The following is an 8,759-nucleotide window of genomic DNA, read 5'->3' on the forward strand; positions in this document are numbered from 1 at the left end:
ACACCTGAGTGGGACTGGGGCCCCTCTGCTGCCACAGAGATCCCTGATTGGCTACCACAAGGAAAACGACCAGGACCAACTGAACAGAATCTCCACCTCCTTGACAGGGTGATTTCCATGTGCTTTTCCAAACTCAGAAAGGCCACATCCCAGAAAATGATGAGGCAGACTACTTTTCGTGACAAAGAGAGAAATAATAACCATGAACAACCACAGCATGTCTACAGCCCTCTCTGCAGATTCAGGCACCAGGTAAGCACCTGCCATTGCTGATCCCATTAGTCCCTACAAGATCACCATTAAATTTATGCCTCCCACACTTTTCAGAAGAGCAAACTGAGGCTCCGAGTGATGCGGGGATTTGCCCAAGGTACACAGCTGGCAGAGGGCAGATTCACCACTGTGCTGAGGAGGGAGTGGCTACTCACCTAGTAAACAGCTGGTCCAGGACCCGGTAGGATGTGTCTGAGGCTGATTAGTTGACCATGAAGGTGGTGAAGTTGGAGATGTTCCTACTCAGGAAAGCTGGTGCCATGGACTCTGTCAGCTTCTCCATTATGCTGCCTGGAGGGCACACATCCTGCAGGACTCATTTAAATTCACAGTGGACTCATTCTCACACTGGGGGAGAGGAGGAGGGACGTACAGTCAGTGACACCATAGTGAAACACCAGGAGGACGAGGTGACTTTCTACCCTCCTGTGTAACTTGTGGGGTGGAGTGGAGGTCCAGATTCCCTTGGGAGTGGTACTGTGGGGCACTCTAGTGGGAAAATTCTGGGGCAGCGGTTCCCAGCGGAATCTCAGATTTGAGTCTGGATTCTAGTACTGCCTTGATCATCTCAGGATCCTGGGTGTGAAGACCCCTCTGCACCCACACTCACCTCAGACCAGCCCTAGTCATTAATGGACTGGTGCACCTGAGTCCACTCCAGGGAGATGGCAAACTGGAAAGCATCCACCAGCTCCTCGACCATCTCCTGGGTGCAGCTCTGCAGTGACAGTGCGCAGCACTCAGGCCAGGGGGGATCAGGGGCCTGCCTGGACTTTGCCACAGTGGGAAACCCCAACACAGATCAGGCACAGAGCGGCATCTGCACAGACTCCACCAGGGAAGGAATCCGAGGCACCTTGAGATCCTGGCATTCACATGCGGATAGAGGAGCTTGCTCCCCAGCACTTAACTTCCTCTCCTGCAGCCAAGATCTTGAGTACCAACATGACAGACTGAACGACTCCCACCATCTAGCTTCCTGCTCCTGCCCAGCCTGGATCCTCCACATCCCCAACTTCCCTAACTCCACCTCCCCCACACACACACAATGAGGGTCAAGGGGTGTGGGGCTGTTCTTTTGGGATCACAGTTCTGGCCTTACCTAGAGTGGCCTGCCCTGGCCTAAACTGTTACCTGATGGTTCCTTCTGCCAAAAGGCCACACACATTCGAGGTGAGGGCTGAGCCAACGTCTAAAGTGACTTAACACGCTCTCATTCTGGGCTTTCTGGGGGCCAGAGCCTCGGAAAGTCATGGGACAACACGAGAACATCCTGCTGTGTAGAGTGTCTCCACTCAAATGAACTGGACAGGATGCTGTGATTACAATGTGGGTGCCTGGTAACCAGAGTTCTAAGTTCTGTTGGGGGCTGTCACCAAGGAAATGAGGTCACTTCTTCAAGGTTCTATTACTTGACCCCTTACTTCAATGAGACCCACCCAAGTCCCCCACTAGGCTGTTGGCTGCTCTCCCTCCTTGCCCATGTCATCTCCATCACTGTACACAAATACCCATCACCAACCTTCCCACAGCTCCTTGGGAGTGGATCCAGGCTCCAGCTTTGAGGAGACAGAGCTGAGGTCAGACCTCTTTTTTCCTACCAGTTCTGTGTCCTGGAAAAGCTGCTGTGCCTCTCAAGATCTCCCCAGTCTCCCAAGCTGCACAATGAGGATTGCGCTAAAAACAGCTTCCTAGGGACCTCATCAGGTGTATATGCGATAATACCTACAACACCTGTGGGCTGGTGTCACATGTGTCTAATGCACACACTTAGAGATGGAAGAAGTACAAGGAGTAGGACATCACATAGAATACCAGTCACAACTTCTCTGGGTCCCAGATGTGTGATCTTTGGTAAGTCACTGCCGCTCTGAGCCTCATTTTCTGGTCTGCATCCTGAAGGGGTTGAAATTAGAGGAAATTCAGACATTGTGATCCACTGGCATTAAGCCTTCCACGGTGCCCTGTTTTACTCAGAATCAGTCCCAAGATCCTCATGTTGGCCTACGTGGTGGGAGCCTCCACAGTGTTCCCAATGCTCCTTGCCTCCTGGAATACACATCCTTGTGTCACCACTAAGTGGTCAGTATCTGGCTTCTGAACAACAGAACACAGCCAAGGTGATGGGATGTCACTTCCAAGTTTTAATTACAAAACCTCTGTCACTTCCCACTTACTGACTTACTTGGGTTCCCTACTTACCTCCATCCTTCTGTTTCCATCTCTATCTCTCTCTCTCTCTCTCGCTCTAACTATCGCTCTCTATCAAATCACCAGAACTGGGAATGCAAGTGCTGATGTTGTCAGTTGCACTACGTAGAGGCTCCATAGGAGAGAACTGAGGGAGTTTCCAGCCAACAGACAGACAGGAGCTCAGACTCTCAGTCCAAATAGATCCTGACAAAACCCATGTGAGTGATCTTGTGTGGAAATCTTCCCCCATTGGAGCCCTGTGGAGGCCACAGCCCCTGCTTCACAGAGAGTTTGAGGCAGAGGCACCCAGCTAAGCCATGCCTGATGCTTGGCTCACAGAAATTGTGAGATGTTAAATATCTGTACTTTATAGGTGGCAACTTTTGGAGTAATATTGTCACAGAGGAACAGAAAGTAACAGTCTACCATGTCCCAGGATCCAGCCTGATCATGCTCCTCTCTCCACTCCTCTCTCTTCTCAGGCTCCCTCCAGCCACACTGGCCACATTTCTGACCTTCCCTGGTCAAACTCGCTTCTTCTTGTGAGTCTCTGCACCAGGGAGCCTTCTCCTTGAAGCACTAACTCTTCCCAGACATACGCAGGGGTGCTTACACTTGTCATTCTGGTCACAGCAAAGGTCTGAAATGCCTCAGGGCAGCCTTTCAGAACCTCCTAGCACAGTCTCTACCATCACAAATTTCACATCCAGAAGATCATTACATGATTTCCTCCTCCTTCCTCCCATTGAGATAAAATGAGTGCATGAGGAAGGGCTGTCTGCTTTCGCTGAAGCAGAGGCAACTCCTTCTGCTTATACCAGGCACAGGACTGTCTCTTCCAAGCCGAATTTTTCCCACCACGAGTCTATTGTTTAAGGAAACCATCATTCCCTCTCTTTCATGGGTCTGGTTTCCCCAAGACCACAGTGAACCATCCCCTCTCCCTGTGCTGCATCACCATAAACCCACAGCCAGAAGATAAACACCAGGTTAAAACACCACCAGATCCTGAATTCAGTCATTGCTGAGACCCTCCCATCAATGTTGTCATTCAATGGTGACTCCTGAGGACACCTTTCCCCTGAGACCCACTCCCAGCCTGTCTTCAGCTTCTTATATCAACACTGAGATTTCCTCAGAGTCCTCCCAACCTGGACAAGAAACATTCTGACATGTTCTCTGTATTAATTTTCAGAGACTGGAGACATTGGTAGATGTAATGTGAGTGTGTATGTGCAGTAGTTTCTACGCAGGTATTCTATTTTTCAGACACAGATAAAATAGTGTGGCTACTCAATGCACCAAGAAAATGGATAACTGATCAAAGTTTTTCATGATGTGAAGTCTTTAGAGAGTAAATGTCATGGTTAAGAGCACAGACTATGGAGCTAACTCCTCACGTCCAAATTCCAGCTCAATCCCTTATTAGATATTTGTATTGACTGAGTTCCTTACCTGATTGGTGCCTCAGTTTCTTCAACTGTCAGTTGGCAATAATGCTCAGCATACATATTTTGCAGTTTTATGGAGAGTATTAACGGAGTTAATGTTTGAAAAATCCTTGGAACACCTAGTGTATTACCAGTGCTGTACCTATATATTAGAAATAAAATTTAGAAATTCTTCTGACGCTGCTTGTGAGCTCCAGAGGGTGAGCCTGTTGTCTGGATGTATGCAGAAATCACTCCAAGACATACGATGAATAAATGATTGAACAACATTGGCGAATGCATTACCAATGTCACCTATGTCATCCTACAGGCATTCCTAAGCCGAACCACTGGCAGACATTCCTGCTCTGTCCTGCATCACATTCCCTGGAGGAATCACTGGGGCTTCTTGGACCCTGGTAACCGTGCCCACTAAAGGTTCTTTTCTGTCAGCAAACCCCAGTCTTTGTCCAATTGCTGCAGCTCACAGGGTGTGCACTCTGATCCCTGTCTTCACTAGAGCGAGAAGTGCCATCCCCAGAGTTGGACACACACAGATCCTGAGCCTTGGAGAAAATGATTCCCTGGCCCTGGGGCAGGTTGAAGAGCTCAGGGACAGAGTGGGATTTGGGGAAAATCCTCCAGGTGTTGTCAGAAGGGATGGAGGCAGGGGATGTGTCAGCAAGGACTGGTCTGGTTGGTGGGCCTTGGTGGTTAAATAGTAGGGAGGCTGGGAAGTTTCATAGGTTCTAGCATAATACAATCAATATGACAATCATGAAATCAGAATCAGCCTAATTAAGGCCAAATTAACCCAATGTCAGCTGTTCCCTGACTCTCTAATCGAGGAGTGACTTATAATAAGGGTATTCGTGTTCTATCATCTCCTTTTCATTGATTGGCTAGAGTAATTATTCTTTACATAGCCTGTCTATTTTTACATAGTAAAGAAAATGTGAGTTTTAAAACAACCCTCCTTGGAAAAGTCTCCCTAACATATTGAAAAAATAACAGAAGCCAGGACAGGAAATTCATCACATATCTTGAGTTTTAGTCTCTGGTTTTAGATCTTCCTAACTGGTAAATTACCTTGACTTCTGCCTTCTTTCTTGAGATTAGTCCACTTAGGACTAAGTAGGAGTGCAACCTCATGCCATGGGAGAAGAGGTGGGACTCTAGGAAGAGGTTTTTTTCATTCTCTCAGTGTGTCTGTGTGTCTGTGTGTGTGTATGACAGTTTTTACTGCATCTTGCAGTGTGGGTCAGTGTAGACTCATTTTCTAGGGAAACAATTTCCCTAACCACTGTCTCTGGACTTTATTTTCACTGATGGCTTCAACAGCACTGTCCCATAGTAACATTAAGCACTCTATATTATCGAATTTAATTTTTTTCTTAACGGCCACATTTAAAAAAATGAAAGCCAACATGTGAAACTAGTCTTAATAGTATATTTTAACCCACTATAACCAAGATATCATCAATGTGGGTGCACTCTACACAAAACTTCATAATGAGAGAGTTTACATTTTTTTTCGTGGGTTTAATAAATCCAGTGTGTACTTCCCACTTACAGCACAATCTCCATTTGGAAGTTGAGTTTTTTCAGACATATTCTCTGTACTGAGATTTAATGTTCACAGTTGTCAAATAACAGTCAATAGGAGTGGGGTGGATGATAATTTCACTACTGACTTAAGCTCTATTGGAGCTATGAACACCAACTGGTCAATGGGCTTATTAAATGAATAGTCATATAGTACAGAAGAATGGTATGATTTGGGATTTAGAAAAAGACTGGGGACAGTGTGTCCTGACAGGGAGCACCAGGGATTTTGTTGTTGAGAGTGACAAGGACAAAATGAGAATAAAATCATACTCATAAGTGTCTAACAACATGGGGGAGAAGAAACGACATGCAGTAGTCCTGAGTTTTGACCTCGAGCTTTCTCTTCTTGACCCAAATCTCGTTGATGATGTCCCAGGACTCAGGTTGAGATTAATCCCCACAGGGAGAGAGGGAGGGTAGAAGTACAAGGCATCTGACATAATTGTCCTGGGAAGGCAGGCTTCATTTATCACTCTTATCCACAGTCACAATTTATTTTTATAGGGTAAGAAGAAAAGAAGTATGATGGTCAAATCATCACAGAGGAAGCGACATAATTGTGGAAACCAATCCAACCCAAAGCCTGGTTTGAGCATCTCCATCCCTTTGAGGATGTCCAGTTACATATTCAAGAGGCCAGTTACTAGAATCTTATCCTATCCTGGCAATGAGGTCAGATGCCATCAAAGGGAGGAAACCTTGGAGCAGCCCCAACAACTCTGCTGGCAGAAGAGACTGCAAGGTCTCTAGGCCTGCAGAGTGCAGGAGAACTGTTAAGTCCTTTGGACCTTGCCAAAGCCCTGCTGAATCTTGCACTTAGTTGCACAGGTGCATCCCTGTCATGTGTGCTCGCAGGTGGTCTGAACTCCAGTACCATGCCCACCCCTGCCTGGTCTTGAGATTCAGCAAAGACGATCCCAGGAGCTGCTCTGTACATCCCACAACTCCTTTGCAAACAATTTCTGGTGACTGAGGAGGATATCAGGAAACAGGAAGAGAAAGTGAAGACAGCAAGAGAGAGCCTGGCGGTAGCATTCATGCAGACAGACTTGCTAGTGAGGCAGGGAGATTGAGGGGCCAAGAAGGATGTCCCGACAAACATGATGAAGAAAAGACAAAACGGTGCAGATGACATGGAGCTCATTCTAAGTTAATGCCTCTGCAGGGGTCCTGATGTCTTCTTGCTTTAAGCTCTTGAAACTTTAATATATACCAATAGTTTTCTTTTCTTTGATTCCTTTGCATGACAGAGAAGATACAGACAGTGAACCTTCTGAGGTGAGAGATTGGGTTTCAGGTGAGGAGAGAAAGGATTTCTTTCTTTCTCATTTTGTTCTCTCATTTTCCTTTCCTGAGTGTTATGCATTTGTATTTTAAGATCAACAGAGAGTTATCACAGTCAGGGGATTCTTTCGATTTTGCCCTCACAGTCACAGAGAAAAATTACATAGTCCAAACGGATTGTCCTTTTTGTGTAATATTCCAATAGATTCCAACATAATATTTCACGAAAGAGCTGTTATATCTGTCTTCTCAGAAAAGACACCTACTTCTGGGTCTCTATTTTTCTGGTATTTGTTGCATGTTGAGTCACAGCCGCACATAATGAAATACTGTATTTTCCCTTTTTTTAGATTTATATGTGTTGGAAGTTTCATTCATGAAAGTTGATATGCCATTGTGGTATCCTGTTGTCAGGAGAACGACTGTTTTCAGCATCACAAGTGTCACAATAAGCCAGTGTGTTGGGATTTGTCTATTTGCCTGATCGAGTATGTTGCACTCTTCAAATCCTCTTTATCATTACCTACTTTTGTCCCACAGATTTATCAGTTTCTGAGAGCAATGTGTTAAACAATAATAGAGTATCTTAGTATTTATATCTTCCCTAAAAAATGAGGTATTTTTTAGCTAAGTCTTCTCTCCTCTATTCTTCCATGTGGTAATCATCTGGAATTTTGGTTCGAATGTGTTTTTAATGTCTTGTTTTAAAACTAATACTAAATTAGACAGACTGTTTTTTCCTTTCCTCGTGACTCCTGTTATGTTTTCCTGGGTTCACATTTCTTCTTCCTGATGTACACTCTTTACCGCTTCTTTCACTGTGGGCCTGTGGGAGGTCAACTTTGAGTCTGTTTGTAAGTCAGATAACATCTTTCTTTCTTTGACACATATTTTGAATAGGTGTTTATTTAGGCTTTGTAGTAATTATTTTCCTTCTTTGTCAACTTATTTAATATATCTGAGCCTCCTTATTTTTAGCTTAAAATGGGAATAAAACCCTAAAAATAGTGACTGTAACTAAGATAATACACACAGAGCTTGCCAGTCAAGTTGCTTAGCAGAAATTAGTCAATAATCATAGCTATTATTAATCATTATAATGATATTATTATAATAATGTAATATATAATAATATATTAATGTATAATAATAATTAAACATTAATTTATAATTATACTGTACAATGTATAACATATAATGTATGCAATCATTAATAATATTATTAAACATTATAATCTTCAAGTGTGCATTCTCAGAGAATCACTGCTTAAGATTGAGAATGTGAAGCTCACACACAAAAATTATGAGAGAGTGGCATGACTGTGAATTTAATTCTCAGCCCTTCGGTATTTTCACCTGTGGTCATCTGCACAGTGTGTACAGATAATGTAATCTGTTCCCACAGACCCACGGCAGAACAGCGCAGCCTGCCTCATACCTGGGATGCTCTAGACTGCTTGTTGGGGAGCCTCTGCTGTGTGGCTAATTGGACTCTGTACAGAGAAAGATGAAAAAAGACTCTTTCTTTTCCCTCAGTTTTCTCCCGCCGAGTTTTATTCACTTTTAAAACCAGAGCAGATACTCTCTTCCCAGAGCCTTGGTGTTACTCTGGGATTCAGGCTTCCCAGACACCTAGTCATTTCAGCTCCCAAGGCCCAAGGTGACTGCAGAGTCATGTCTCACCCATTCCTCCCAACTTGGCCTGTTTCTCATCATGGAGGACCCATGAGTGGGTAGAGGAGCCATCGAGGGAGATTGATCTGGAAGTCCTGGTGAATCTGAGCTTCAGAGAATGAAGCAGAAAAGGGGAACCTGAGACTGCCAGGCCTTCAGTGGGGGAGAAATATGGAGGAACTGAGCAGGGTGTGATGGCTGCACAGAGTCAAGGGGAGGGATGTTTCAAAGTTTCCTAAGAAGGGAAACCTTGCACTGAAGTGGGGATTCAATTTTACACGATGGTAATATCTGTGC

General features: G+C 44.8%; 1 pseudogene; it reads left to right on the forward strand.

Annotated features, from left to right (window-relative positions):
- Nucleotides 1–6,029: 6,029 nt before the first annotated feature.
- On the forward strand, nucleotides 6,030–6,636 carry LOC131403693 (methyl-CpG-binding domain protein 3-like 1; annotated as a pseudogene).
- Nucleotides 6,637–8,759: the final 2,123 nt, after the last annotated feature.

The sequence above is a fragment of the Diceros bicornis genome, unplaced genomic scaffold (assembly GCF_020826845.1).
Source record: "Diceros bicornis minor isolate mBicDic1 unplaced genomic scaffold, mDicBic1.mat.cur scaffold_78_ctg1, whole genome shotgun sequence".
NCBI lineage: Eukaryota > Metazoa > Chordata > Mammalia > Perissodactyla > Rhinocerotidae > Diceros > Diceros bicornis.